The following is a 15,902-nucleotide window of genomic DNA, read 5'->3' as shown; positions in this document are numbered from 1 at the left end:
GGGGCAAGTTTTGAATGGCTTTTAATTTGTCCAGGTCCATCTGTAAAGAACTCACAGAAATTATGTGCCCCAGGAATGGAATGGATGGCTTCTCGAAGAGACATTTAGAAATTTTCCCATAGAGGCTGTGGTCACGAAGACGCAATAAGACTTCTTTGACATGCTGCCAGTGACTCTGTAAGTCATCAAGGTACGAACCTGTAGAGGATGTCTCTAAAAATATCATTGACGTATCCCTGGAAGACTGCTGGAGCATTATTTAGGCCAAATGTCATCACCAAATATTCACAATGACCGACACGCGTATTGAACGTGGTCTTCCATTCATCTCCGGACTTAATACAGATCAACTTATAAACCCCTCTGAGATCCAACTTGGTGAATATAAAGGCTCCATGTACTTTATCAAAAAGTTCAGATATGAGGGGTAATGGATACTGGTTTTTAACAGTAATAGCATTGAGTCCTCTGTAGTTGATGCAGGGTCTGAGCCCACCATCCTTCTTTTCAATGAAGAAGAAACCAGCTCCTGCCGTAGAAGAAGATGGTTGGATGAAACCCTTGGAGAGATTCTCCCTAATGTTTTCTGTCATGGCTGCGATCTCGTGTACAGAAAGAGGGTAGACACGACCTTGAGGAGGCATTTTTCCTGGACTGAGGTCAATGCCGCAATCTGAAGAGCGTTGAGGAGGCAATATATCCGCAGACTGCTCATTAAATACATCAGCAAATTCCAGGTATGCTTCTGGTAAACGGGGATCTGGAGAAGATTTAGTCGAAATTTGATATGTGTGTAAATGTACCACATGGGATAGGCACTGGTGGAAACAGTCTTGGCCCCAAGCGAGGACTTGCATAGTGGACCAGTTCAATGTAGGATTGTTTTTTAACCAGGGTAATCCAAGGACCAATTCATAAGAGGATTTGGGAAGGACTAGGAATTTCAGCTTCTCTTGATGAAGACAGACAATTTGAAGAGACACTGTGTGTGTAATAAATGAAATTGGGTTTCCCAAAATGATACTGCCGTCCACTCCAGAGAGAGCAAGTTTGCTGGGAAGAGGTTTGACTGGTATACCCAAAGAGTGTGCCAAAGTTTCCGAAATAAAGTTCCCAGCTGCTCCAGAATCAACTAAGGCCTTCAGTTCCTTTGTCTTTGCCTCGTTGGAAAGAGACACTGTTAATAAACTGTCCATTAAATGGGATGGCTTGATCAATACCCCTAACTGGATGCTCCCAGAACTGGTTAGGGTCTTGCATTTCCCAAAAGGAGAGGACAATTCTTTATGCCGTCATCCGGGGCGGCACAATAGAGATAAAGCCTGGTTTGGAACCGACGGAATCGTTCAGCAGTGGTTAGACTAGATCTATTGACCTGCATAGGTTCCTCCCTACCGGTGGAAGGAGATGAAGGACAAACATCCAAGGATGTTTGATCTTGAAACCGGTCTCCTCGACCCCTGCTGGCCAAACGTTCTCTGTGTCATAAGTCAATTTTTATGCAAAGCAAAATTACCTCCGCAAAGGACTCTGGGCGGTCTCGAGAGGCTAGATCATCCTACATTCTTTCGGAAAGACCATGAAGAAAAGCTGCCTCAAAGGCCTCCTCATTCCACTTTAATTCAGAGGAAGTGGTCTGGAATTGGACCACGTACTGTCCTACAGTATGGGTTCCTTGACAGACTCGCAGGAGGTCAGACGAAGGTAGAAATAAAAGTGTTATAATTGGACACTAGTGGATCTGCTCGTTCCCATAGTGGAGATACCCAGCCCAGAGCAGTTCCAGTTAAGAGAGAGATAATGTGCGCCACTTTCAACCTAGGTGTAGGGAAGTTCTGCAGTAAACATTCAAACTGTATTTCGCATTGGTTGATGAAACCCCTGCATCGATGAGGGTTCCCATCAAAGCGCTCAGGAGTAGGGTTCCCATCAAAGCGCTCAGCTGAAGATGGGACTTAGAACCATCAAGAGCTGGAGGTTGAACTGGAGGATTAGATGGTGCAACCATAGCGGGAGGAGGAAGGAACATAGCCAGAGTCGTCTGTATAGACAGTAATTGTCTGGAGACTTCCCGCAGGTACTGACCCACTTGATGTTGAGCCGCCTCCTGCTGATCCATGCATGAGGCAAGGTTTTGTAATGCCCCCGCACCTGGGAACCATTAGCTTACATTGGGCCTAAGCAAACTGTCACATCTGACTTTGAGGAATCCCCTGTAGAAGAGATGGAAGCTGAGATCCCGGGCTGAGGGAGGTATCGGAGGCATGGGGCCTGTATGTAAGATCTCCTCATCCATGAATACCGAATGATGTGTATGTGGTCCAATCAAGTTATGTTCTTTTTACTCATATCTTCTTGTTGATCTTTCTGTGAAAACTACTGTATATTGAAATGTTTAAATTCTGTTTCAAAATTTTAAAGTGTAAATTTCACAGATACAGTACAGACTATTTCTGCAATCATTTTCCAGTGAAGGGGATTGAGAAGAAAGCATACTGCAAGCCATAGGGATTCAGAGATCATCCATTTTGGCATTCACAACCCCTTTTGGAAGATAATTAATGAGCTCAAGAGACAGTAACCAAAAGTTAAACTTTTAGATGCCAGCAATTTGCAATATCTAATATCAACTAACTAGGAAAGCTACAGGCATGTGTATACTTCTAGTTGGGCACATTAAGGGGTAAATTTACTAAGTTGACGATTTCCATTTGATGTCATCCGAGATGGACCTCGGATGACATCATAAGCTGCTGAGTTGCTGTAATTCGAGTTGTTTGATGTTCTATTAATTCGTAATCATTCATATATTTCATTCGTATTTTGCATTTGATTTTGCCCAACTTGGCCGAACGTGGCAGGATTTTGCATTGGTTCGTATTGTACAAATACGTACATAATCAGTTTAACTCGGCCGATTTTGGAAGATCCGTAAGAGACCGTTTGTGATTGGTTTACAGTGTCATATGTTGGAGTGTCTTGTCCCAGCCATATAAATATGCCCCAAACCATCTTAACCTCGTGGCTTTTGTTAGAGGAGTGGTGAGAGAGAGGAGTTTGGTATTGTTGGTGATTTTTTTTGGAGAGTCCTTTTGCAATTTCTGAGTGTTGTATTGTGTGTGTAAGTTGTCGTGTGTTTCTTATTGTGCTGTCATTTATAAGTCTGTCTATTTTTTCTGTCCTTGTCAGTTTTTTTTAAGTCTATTGTCAGTGTTTGTGTGTGTGTGTCTGTGGGGTGTGTGCTGTGTGGTGGAAGAAAAGGAGTGTGTTTGTCTATTTTTTGTGTGTTTACTGTTTGTTTGTCAGTATAAAGAAATTCTAAATATCTACACTGCGCTCAGCAGAAGGCTGTCAAATAAATTTCTATATATATATAGAATAAATGAACATATAGTATGTATCCTTAAACCGATTATAATTAATGTATCATTGTGCTGAAATTATGAACACATGTGGAATGAAATGAAATAATGCTCATTTATTAGAAAACAACGAATAGAAATGATATTTCTTGATAGTGGATCGGATCAAGAATATTAGAAATAAAATATCTTGCTTAGATGAAAAACAAGAGAATTGACAATCAGGCGACTAGTTTGCTAGATGTGTAAATTCACACACAGTAAAATGTACAGTAGATAAGTTAATGGTTTCCAAATGTAGTTATACCTCAAACCATATAGAGGGGCGTGTTTCACGCTAATTAATAAATATAACGAACCAATAAATAGCAAGGTGCTTAGTGCAAAATATGATATATCTGATTACATCTAGATAAAAAAAAATATTTTTGTTGAACTCATATAGACAACAAAGTGCTAGTGCAAAAATATAATGAATCTGAAACAAAGTGCTAGTGCCAAGTATAATAAAAATTATGACAATTTATTGAAAAACAGTGCACATAAAAATATATAAATAAATATGACCATAAAAACAACGACTGGCAGTAAATAGTTAAAAACAAAGTAGAGGAAAGTTGATATTTTTAAGCAGCTTATCTGATTGAAGGAGAGAGGTAGTTCTCCACAGTGCATGAGGCAGCCAACAGTCCCAATGCGTTTCGTCACTATGACTTCATCAAGGGGATATTGCTTCAGTGTGGTGGTCCTGTATTCATACCACACTGAGTTCAAATGAGAGTCAGGTGTTCACCCTACTTCCTTTGTCTTAGGGAGACCTCAAAACCAAGCGATTTCATAATTCAGCAAGCCATCATTTAAAATAGTTTGTGTTACAGGGTTTCCCATAAAGAAATGTTTGTTATAAATAGTCAAACGGCGATCTTTTAAGTTCAACTTCCGCCCTTTGTGAACTGGCTTCTGCCCTTAATTGGAGCGTCACATCCGTTCCCGGCAGCTGTGTTAAACCATAGCGTGCGATCAAGCACTTCCGTTTTCTTCCTCGTGTTCCGAACTGGGCACGTCACTTCCGCCCGCCGCGTGTTGACGTGTTCGGAGGTGAGCCGCGTCACTTCCACCAACCCTTCTGTCGCTCCGCCCTTACTTAATAGATGTGTTGAGCTCTTCCGCCCCATTGTTTTCTCCGGACTTAATGCTTCCGCCCTTCTTGTCTATAGAATTAGTATGTTTTTTGCCCAAGTATGAATAATGAGTAGGTGGTGTCTTCCATATTATCTGAAACTAAAATAATAAAGGATAAGCATTCCATTTAAGGAGGGTAATCTGTTTTGATGCTGGATATATAGGTTAGATCATTAAATGATTAGTCTAAGTATAACATTCTCTTTAGGCATAGATATATTATTATATATATATTATTATATAATAAGTTGTGAAATGTTCTTTCACAACTTATTATATCCCTGAATTTCTGCTCCTCTTGGTTGAACTTTTAAAGAAATTCCTTTTTGGAATAAATATCTAAACAATATCCAATATAATTATATACATAAAACAATTCAGTACATATTCATAGTGATTTTAGATCAAACTATTAATATATTATTATTCTAATATATATCTATGCCTAAAGAGAATGTTATACTTAGACTAATCATTTAATGATCTAACCTATATATCCAGCATCAAAACAGATTACCCTCCTTAAATGGAATGCTTATCCTTTATTATTTTAGTTTCAGATAATATGGAAGACACCACCTACTCATTATTCATACTTGGGCAAAAAACATACTAATTCTTTAGACAAGAAGGGCGGAAGCATTAAGTCCGGAGAAAACAATGGGGCGGAAGAGCTCAACACATCTATTAAGTAAGGGCGGAAGTGATGTGCCGCGTCCTGGAGCGAAACGACAGAAGGATTGGTGGAAGTGACGCGGCTCACCTCCGAACACGTCAACACGCGGCGGGCGGAAGTGACGTGCCCAGTTCGGAACACGAGGAAGAAAACGGAAGTGCTTGATCGCGCGCTATGGTTTAACACAGCTGCCGGGAACGGATGTGACGCTCCAATTAAGGGCAGAAGCCAGTTCACAAAGGGCGGAAGTTGAACTTAAAAGATCGCCGTTTGACTATTTATAACAAACATCTCTTTATGGGAAACCCTGTAACACAAACTATTTTAAATGATGGCTTGCTGAATTATGAAATCGCTTGGTTTTGAGGTCTCCCTAAGACAAAGGAAGTAGGGTGAACACCTGACTCTCATTTGAACTCAGTGTGGTATGAATACAGGACCACCACACTGAAGCAATATCCCCTTGATGAAGTCATAGTGACGAAATGCGTTGGGACTGTTGGCTGCCTCATGCACTGTGGAGAACTACCTCTCTCCTTCAATCAGATAAGCTGCTTAAAAATATCAACTTTCCTCTACTTTGCTTTTAACTATTTACTGCCAGTCGTTGTTTTTATGGTCATATTTATTTATATATTTTTATGTGCACTGTTTTTCAATAAATTGTCATAATTTTTATTATACTTGGCACTAGCACTTTGTTTCAGATTCATTATATTTTTGCACTAGCACTTTGTTGTCTATATGAGTTCAACAAAAAAATTTTTTTTATCTAGATGTAATCAGATATATCATATTTTGCACTAAGCACCTTGCTATTTATTGGTTCGTTATATTTATTAATTAGCGTGAAACACGCCCCTCTATATGGTTTGAGGTATAACTACATTTGGAAACCATTAACTTATCTACTGTACATTTTACTGTGTGTGAATTTACACATCCAGCAAACTAGTCGCCTGATTGTCAATTCTCTTGTTTTTCACTTTTTAAAAATACTCACACTAGTATTACACTATTGTCTCAGAGTGGACGCCGAAAAAAATAATAGGCTAAGTTGCTATACATTTGAATATTTATTTGTTTCACTCAGTAAGTCACACAGGTAGTGGCGCTGTACCCATCTATTGCTTGATATATATATATATATATTGTGAAAAATTATTTGGGAAAGAGTACAAGTTTTAACAGTCACTGGAATCAGCTATTAGTTGTAACAGTTTCTACGAATGATTGCGGCGTCCCGCTAGTAGTACTTGATGTAGTGTTGATATGGATTAGTGGTGATGGTGAAGATAGTTCTTCCTGGAGTAGGAGTGCGGTGAGGAAGCTGACAGGAGGCTGGGGCTCTCTGGCCGGTTCCTATCACCGCTGGTGGATAGCGGCCGCGCGCCCGATTGACCGGACGGATGTCCTCTCCCGCCTAGCAGTGGGGGTCAGGGCCTATGGAGGGGTAAGCGGTTGTGGTTTTCACCAGGCGCCGCAATCCTCTCCAAGGTGAGATGCACTTACCTCCTTGGATCCGTCAGCTTCACCTTTCCATCTCCTTGCCGGCTGGTGTTCTCCTCGGCGGCTGCTTCTGACTTCGACTTCCGGGTCTGGTCACGTGATCGCGGCTGTGCAGAATAGAGTTCCGTGTGGGTATAGTAGCTGATTCTTTCTAGATGTAAAATAAATGTAGGGTGTTTCTCCAACGCGTTTCAGCTTCTATGAAGCCTTCTTCAAGGAATGGTTTAACACTGCTCTGATCTGTCCTGAATATAGAGGGAGATCTCTTATCTTGACAGGTGTTTAGTAATTTGGTTTGATCTGATTGGTTCTTCCTGTGTTGTCATAGTAACCAGGAAATGTCATTCAAACACCTGCTTGATCTTTTTAGAGGTGCCTGATACATGTTGATAGATATTTTCCAATCATTTGTGTGGGGAAATTGGTATGTAAACGCATCTCTCTGTTTGGACACGTATGTATAACGTAAAATATGAAATTAAATAGATATAGCTAAACAATAAAAATAAATAAAATAAAAATAATGAATGTAAAAATAAAATAAAATAAAATTGCAAATAAATTTATAATAATAATAAAAATAGATATAATAATAAAAATAAATAAAATTAAATAAAAATAAAAATAATAATAAAATTAAAAATAAATCAAGGTGGGGTTGAGATTAATAGATTGTCCTAGTCGAAGTAACTTCAGGTATACGAATTGAGTTAACAAATTAAATTAATAAATAAATAAACACATAATTCTTAAGGATATTGGTAAAAATACAGCTACATTATTCCTATTGAGACAATTATGTATTATTATAAGGGACTAACTTAGTTGCATCACTCTTATTCGATACATCTGTGAGAATAATACTTCATTTTTTACAAATGATGGCTTTTACTTCATTATCTACGTTATGTCCCTGAGGAGCAAAGGTCTTTAATTTGTACATCCATTGTAGTTCTGCTACATTAATTTTATGATTGAAATCTCCCCCCCTCCAATTTGGTGTCACTTCTTCTAATCCCAAAAATCTCAGGGATTTTGGGTCGCTGTTATGATGGACTTTAAAGTGGTGTGAAAGATTATGTTCTTCTACCCCTTTCTTGATGTTTCTAATGTGTTCATTCACACGCGTTTTTAATGATCTTATAGTCCTACCTATGTACTGTTTCTGGCAGTCGCACTCCAACATATAAATGATCCCTTTGCTATTGCATGTCATTCTGTGTTTTATTTCATATTTTTTTCCCGTGACATTGGATTTGAATGTAGTAATTGGTTTTGTGCTCCTTGTTTTTGCGTTAGTACAGCCTAGACAGGTTCCACAATAAAAAAAACCTTTTCTTGGTGCAATGTCCCCAATGGTAGCTTGTTTCAATGTTCTTGGTGGAATGTGGTTCTGGGCTATCTTTTGTCTTAAATCTGGTGCTTTCCTGTAGACTACTATAGGTCTTGATGGAATGTGTTCTACTAAAGATTCATCACCTAACAGGATAGGCCATCTTTTCTTAAGAATGTGTTTTAGTTCATTTGCTTGTTTAGAGTATTGTGTAATGAATAAAAGTTCTTGTTCGACTGTATCTTTCTTTTTTCCTTTATACCTCAAAAGGTCATCTCTGTTTCTGTCCTCTGCCTCTTTCTGTGCTTGCTCTATACTAGTTTTGTCATATTTTTTCTCTAAAAGTGCTGTACTAAGATCTCGTCCTTGTGTTTTAAAGTCTTCTAATTTTGAGCAATTTCTCCTTAATCTAAGGAACTGTCCTTTTGGAATAGTCTGTAACCAGGTTGGATGATGCCAGCTAGTAGATAGAATATAGCTATTTACATCTACTGTTTTTTTGAATGTATTGGTATGTATTCTATTGCCCTCTATAAATATATTTAAATCCAGAAATTCAACTTGTTTTTTACTGTAATTGGCAGTGAATTTTAGATTATTGGAATTGTCATTCAGAGTAGTGATAAAGTCTGCTAAAGTATTTTCTTCTCCTCGCCAAATGAAGAACACGTCATCAATATATCTTTTCCAGAGTACGAGACTTGCCCCAAGCTTGTGGTCACACCACACATGGTGGTCCTCCCACCAACCCATAAATAGGTTGGCATAGCTATGTGAATGAACACATTAGAAACATCAAGAAAGGGGTAGAAGAACATAATCTTTCACACCACTTTAAAGTCCATCATAACAGCGACCCAAAATCCCTGAGATTTTTGGGATTAGAAGAAGTGACACCAAATTGGAGGGGGGGAGATTTCAATCATAAAATTAATGTAGCAGAACTACAATGGATGTACAAATTAAAGACCTTTGCTCCTCAGGGACATAACGTAGATAATGAAGTAAAAGCCATCATTTGTAAAAAATGAAGTATTATTCTCACAGATGTATCGAATAAGAGTGATGCAACTAAGTTAGTCCCTTATAATAATACATAATTGTCTCAATAGGAATAATGTAGCTGTATTTTTACCAATATCCTCAAGAATTATGTGTTTATTTATTTATTAATTTAATTTGTTAACTCAATTCGTATACCTGAAGTTACTTCGACTAGGACAATCTATTAATCTCAATCCCACCTTGATTTATTTTTAATTTTATTATTATTTTTATTTTTATTTAATTTTATTTATTTTTATTATTATATATATTTTTATTATTATTATAAATTTATTTGCAATTTTATTTTATTTTCTTTTTACATTCATTATTTTTATTTTATTTATTTTTATTGTTTAGCTATATCTATTTAATTTCATATTTTACGTTATACATACGTGTCCAAACAGAGAGATGCATTTACATACCAATTTCCCCACACAAATGATTGGAAAATATCTATCAACATGTATCAGGCACCTCTAAAAAGATCAAGCAGGTGTTTGAATGACATTTCCTGGTTACTATGACAACACAGGAAGAACCAATCAGATCAAACCTGGAAGTGCATCTCACCTTGGAGAGGATTGCGGCGCCTGGTGAAAACCACAACCGCTTACCCCCTCCATAGGCCCTGACCCCCACTGCTAGGCGGGAGAGGACATCCGTCCGGTCAATCGGGCGCGCGGCCGCTATCCGCCAGCGGTGATAGGAACCGGCCAGAGAGCCCCAGCCTCCTGTCAGCTTCCTCACCGCACTCCTACTCCAGGAAGAACTATCTTCACCATCACCACTAATCCATATCAACACTACATCAAGTACTACTAGCGGGACGCCGCAATCATTCGTAGAAACTGTTACAACTAATAGCTGATTCCAGTGACTGTTAAAACTTGTACTCTTTCCCAAATTATTTTTCACAATATATATATATATATCTATATATATATATATATTTTTTTTCCCTATATTTTTCCCTATTTTTCTATTTTTATACAATTTTTCTAAGCAAGATATTTTATTTCTAATATTCTTGATCCAATCCACTATCACGAAATATAATTTCTATTCGTTGTTTTCTAATAAATGAGCATTATTTCATTTCATTCCACATGTGTTCATAATTTCAGCACAATGATACATTAATTATAACCGGTTTAAGGATACATACTATATGTTCATTTATTCTATATATATATAGAAATTTATTTGACAGCCTTCTGCTGAGCGCAGTGTAGATATTTAGAATTTCTTTGTGCATTGTTGATGGTAGAGTCAGCTACCATACACAGCAGCTCGCAGATAGCACATACCATCTATATTTAGTGCGCAGATACTTCTACCTTTTTTCTTGTTTGTCAGTATGTCTGACGTTGAGGAGTGTCAGGTGAGGGAGGTGGCAGCTCAGGGGCCAGCCTCTTCTGCCGATGAGAATGAGAAGGAGCCTCGTCAGCGTACATAGACCAGGTCCGGGCGCAATGTGCTCTTCACCATTCCCGAAAACATTGCACTGGTGATGGAGCTGATGAGGCATCACCGCCAGCTGTTTGGCTGTGAAGCAGCCAGGGTCAGCTCCAGAAGGAAGAACCTCTTCTGGCAGGAGGCCATGACAGCTGTTAATGCAGAGGGGTCAGCGCGCTGCACCCTTGACAACTGCCGCAAGTGCTTCTACGACATCAAGCGGCGTATCAAGGACAAGATGTCCAAAGAGGCGAAGTCGGCACGCAGGACAGGAAGTGGCTCCCCTTACATCGCCACCTACTTGGAGTATGAGGAGCCCCTGAAGATCGTCATTCCATCCAGGGTGTCCGGGCCACACATGTGAGGAACTCCGATGCCCATGGAGGCCTGGTAAGTACTTACCCTTTTTTTGGGGGGGGTTCCGTAAATGTGAAGTATGCACAACTGGTAAATACATTTATATTGTGTGTAATGGATGTTAATATCATGTTGTTATTGTTGTGTACTAATACTGCATTTCTGTTGTGGACATGTATTTTTTATGTTTCATTTTTTTATTATTTTAAAATTTCTGGTAATGTAATGTAATGTGCATGTGATTCTGTATTGATTTTTTTATTTGTGTAATGTTATTTATTTGGTGGTGCGGTGTTACATGTTTATCGCATATTTTTAAAGTTGTTTTTTGTTTGAGTACCCTGTTTTACTTGATACTTTGTTAGGGTGTCCTGAGATATGTTCTAAGTGTAATCATTTTTATTTTATAGGGTTTACACTCCTCAGCATGTGCACATTAAAATGTGATGCTTGGAGATATAGCTACAGGCCAACAATGAAAAATAGGCCCATCATTTGTATAAATGTAGCATGATTGTATTTACAACAAAAACTGGCCACATATTTTTGTATTAAAGCAAACTATTTATGTGTCAATTGTAATTTGCACCAAAAATGTATTTGCTTTATATGGCAACATGCCATTGCCAGGGCCGTTTCTAGGGGCGGGCGACCCGTGCAATCGCACGGGGCGCTCCACCTGACCCCTTTAACATAGGCAAAACTGCCTCTGCTGCAATTTCGCATTATCTATAAATTATAGAATAATGCATTTAATGGCCGGCATCAGGGCGGCTGTAACGCCTCAGACTGACCGGGAGGACCTTCCCCTGTGTAAGCTCTGCCTCCCCTAGGTAAGCACCAATCGGAATCAACCATTTGGTGCACGAGCGCACGGTAACGACATGACGTCGGACCGTGCGCGCTAGCGTGTCAGTGAGGAGCGGAGCTCTGAAAAGGCTGGCCTCGAGTCTGCAGTGTGCCGCTGCTGACTGCCCGCCCTTCCATCCTGCATGTGCCGGGAGCTGTGTCCTTACAGAAGGACTCTGCAGCTTTGATGCCTTGTGGCCCGGCACCCCCGCCCACTCGCATGTGCCGAAAGTCCGCCTCCCGTTCGGTGTCAGGTGAGGGGTCTGGAGGTGTCTGGTTAGGGAGGGGCCCGAAATTGTCTGGTGAGGGAGGGAGCCAGGGGTGTCTGGTGAAGGAGGGGTCCGGGGATGTCTGGTGTAGACCCGTGACCATGCCCATTTTTTGGAGCGCGCCTTCGGCGCGTGCGCACATTAATTCTCTATGGCCCCACTTCAAATATCCACTTCCACCAATATATATATACATATATATATATATATATATATATATATGTATATATACAAATACACACATTATATTTAAACAATTTTCACAAAATCAAATCACACAGAAATTTTTGTGAAAATATTATAACGGGGGGGCGCATTTTGAATGCTCGCACTGGGAGCCAGATTGTCTAGAAACTGCCCTGGCCATTGCCCTCACCTCCTCAACATAATAGAATATGTACTTTATGTATTTGTGTCCCTTGACCATGAGGTCCTTTACTCGTGCACAGCTCAACATGTACTGTATGTGGCCTTTTTTTTAAGCAAGCATGTTGACATTTAAACGTATAATAAAATCTGTATTTTTACTTTGTACAACTACAGTATTTAAGCATAGCCTGTGTCATTTAATATCCCAACACATTGCATATTCTAGGCCGACAACACCTGTGCCATGTGATATGCTTTGTTAACAACCAGTTGTCCATGTCCATAATCCCCTTATTATTTGCCTATACAATTTAATAATATTTTGGACATGCTGGGACTTGTACTTTTGCACCACTTGTGAGAGTAATGGATGTTTATGGGTGCCTTACTTATTATAAACATGCATTGTATGGAAAGGATTACTTTAATGTTGTAGTGAGGTTTTTTGGAATCAAATGGGTTTTTACATGACAAATGCTTGGGTCACCCATTTTACTTTTTCACCAAAAATAATGGTATTGTTTACTATGTTTGCAGCAAACATACTGTAGTACAACATCCATTATTTATGTTAACAATATTGAGTTTGAATATAGAATCAAAATTTGGTCCAAAATTTGGGTCAAAAACAAGTACTTTACATTGTTTTCCTGACATCATGCGTTATGTGTGCATAATTTTACTTTACAAGTGTTTAATTTTCTACCTATGAAATATTAACGGAAATAAATAAAATTAAATATATTTTAATTTTACAGTGCAGAAGAGGTCTTCTGCAGCAGAAGGCCGCCCCTCTGCAGCAGATAATGTGGAGGATGACAAAGTGGAAGATAATTAATTTAGCACGGTGTAGGTGGTGAAGGGACAATCCAAACAAAGGTACAATTGTGTTTAACTACTCTTTAGGACCTTTATGCTGCATGACACCACCACAGAGGCTTTCGGTGGTGGCCCCGTTGCCACCACAGCAGCTGCTTGGGACTCCTGAGTGCCCAGGACCTTCTTCTCTTCATCTTGAAGGTGATTTACATTCCTATAAATGTGACACAACATACACGTGACACAACCACTTACACATAGGGCTATATTTACTAATGTGTTTTTTGACCTGGAAATGTTGGCCATATCAAACAAACAGATTCAACTTAACATTCAACTAGCACCTTCTAGAAAATAATAGCTAGAATCTTATTGGTTGCTATGGCCTACATCTCCATTTTTATAAACTATCACTTTAATAATTTTTCTTTATAATGTTAGCATTGTAGGGTTTAATTTTTTTTCCTTAAAAAAAATCACATGTAAACTATAGATTACACATGTTCATTCTGTTTTCAATATAGTAAAAAACACTAATACATTTAATAATGGCTTCTGAACTTAAAAGTGGAGGCATGGCCCATGCCAACTCACCACATACTTTGTATAATTAGTTTTAAAAAACAAGCTATAAAATTTTTTTTAGGGTGTACAACAACACCACTTTACATTTCTAGAGCCATCACTAAATGTAGTGTTGAAATAATCTACCACATAATGCCAAAAACCCCCCAAAAGAAACAATAAAAAAATACTGTCTTCACAGAGAAGGATAACCAGCAGCCAGGCCCGATACGCCAAATTGATGAGCCAGAAACAGAGGAGACATTTACTCTACATCTGTCAGAAATTCCTGCCGACCTGCGCACACTGCCTAGGTAGCCAACTCCTACACTGTATTTCAGTTCAACACATCCCAATCCTAGCCAGGAGCAGCAGTTTTTGGCCAACTGGGCCACACAGCATAGCACCAGTCAAGAAAATATAAAAAACAGGTTTAATTTATGGGAAGTTTGGCACACCACACAAATAAAATATAGCCATGTGGCACACGGCAAAGCAAATATCAAAGCCAGTTTATCTGGCAAGCAATCTCCACAGGTAAGGTAAACAAGATGCACATTGCACAGCCCTGTTCAGTGTAAAATAAAGTTATCCTAGCACCCCTAACTTGCAAGCCAGACCACACTAGCACCAAACCCTAGTGGGCCAAGCACTCATCACTTGCAAACCAGAACACACCCTAGTCATCCTAGCACCCTCTACTGTGCGCCAGACCACCTTTTGCCATAGTAGCACCAACCCCTAGTAAGCATCACTTGCAATCCAGAAAACACCCTTGTCATCCCATAATAAAATGTTAGCAGTAAATACTAATGTAATATGATTGTAAATATTTTTTATCTGTCGACATTTTGACATGTCAACATTTTGTACCACATTGACGTTTTAATTTTTCACATTTTGTACCTGTCAACATTTTAAATGTCAACATTTTGCACTTGACAACATTATGGTGTTGAGATTTCATACCAGACCCAACACAATCAGAGAGCCTTGTTGTGTTGAATCAATCAAGCTCTGTTACAAAGTAGAGTGGCCTCGTTGTCATGGTGCTGGTTACTCTCAGGACTACTTGGCTGTGGTAGTTAGAAGAGACACACTTTGATCGTCAAAGCAACTTTAGGCCTGATTCAGACCCACTCGCGAGCGGCTGTCCGCTCGCAAGTGGGTCGATGGTGTGCACTGCGCATGCGCATGACGGAGGGAGCTCCGTAGTGCGCATGCGCATGACGCGACGAGCGAAGGACTTTCCTTCGCTCGTTGTGTCTGATCAAAGGGGGCGTGCTGTCGATGTTGATTGACAGCACGCCCCCGTTGGTGGGCGTGCCGGGGGCGCGCCTCCCAGACGGGGGCGTTCCCAAGGGAACGCCTACCGTCAGAAGCCGGCCCCACTGACATCACTAGTGATGTCAGTGGGAGTGATTTTGGCTCTGATAGAGCCAAAATCACTCCGGGCCTTGCGGTTGAGAAACTCAACCGCAGGCTTCGGCTCGCAGTGGCGATGGTCGCGATGGTCAAGACCATCGCGACCATCAACCTGCACGCTCGTATATGCTGTGGGTGGTGACCCACAGCTATACGAGCGTCCAGGAGGACGCTCCATAATTATGGAGGTGGGCCCTGATTCAGAGCGAGCGCTCTGGTCAGAGCATCCGGCTCTGAATCGGGGCCTTTGGCCTGAGAGGACAGGTAGTGAGGGGCGAAGATGATGGGTTGTAAGTCCATAAATAGGCATACAGGTTAGAATAGATAGAATAGAATCGTAAGTGATGAAGACTAATGCTGGCCATTACACTAGTACGATCAGCATCCGATTTCCCTTAAACTCCCCGGCAGCTCCCTGGCAGTCCCGGCCGCATGATTTGGTGCTTTTTGACACACGATGCACATACGATCTCATGTACGATCATTCGCCCCTATATAACGGGTCATGATATGATCGATCGTGTACCTCACTAAAAACATGCGATCATTATAGATTTAAATAGAGGAAAATGTCACTGAAATTATGCCACTAGGATGGTTGGATGCACGATGCATCGAATGCGCAAATACACGGCACGATCTGCATACGATTACGATGCATAATATGGGCTGCACGTCTGACC

Source organism: Taudactylus pleione, unplaced genomic scaffold, assembly GCF_031769625.1.
Source record: "Taudactylus pleione unplaced genomic scaffold, aTauple2 ptg000093l, whole genome shotgun sequence".
NCBI lineage: Eukaryota > Metazoa > Chordata > Amphibia > Anura > Myobatrachidae > Taudactylus > Taudactylus pleione.
Note: the sequence above shows the minus strand (reverse complement) of the source record.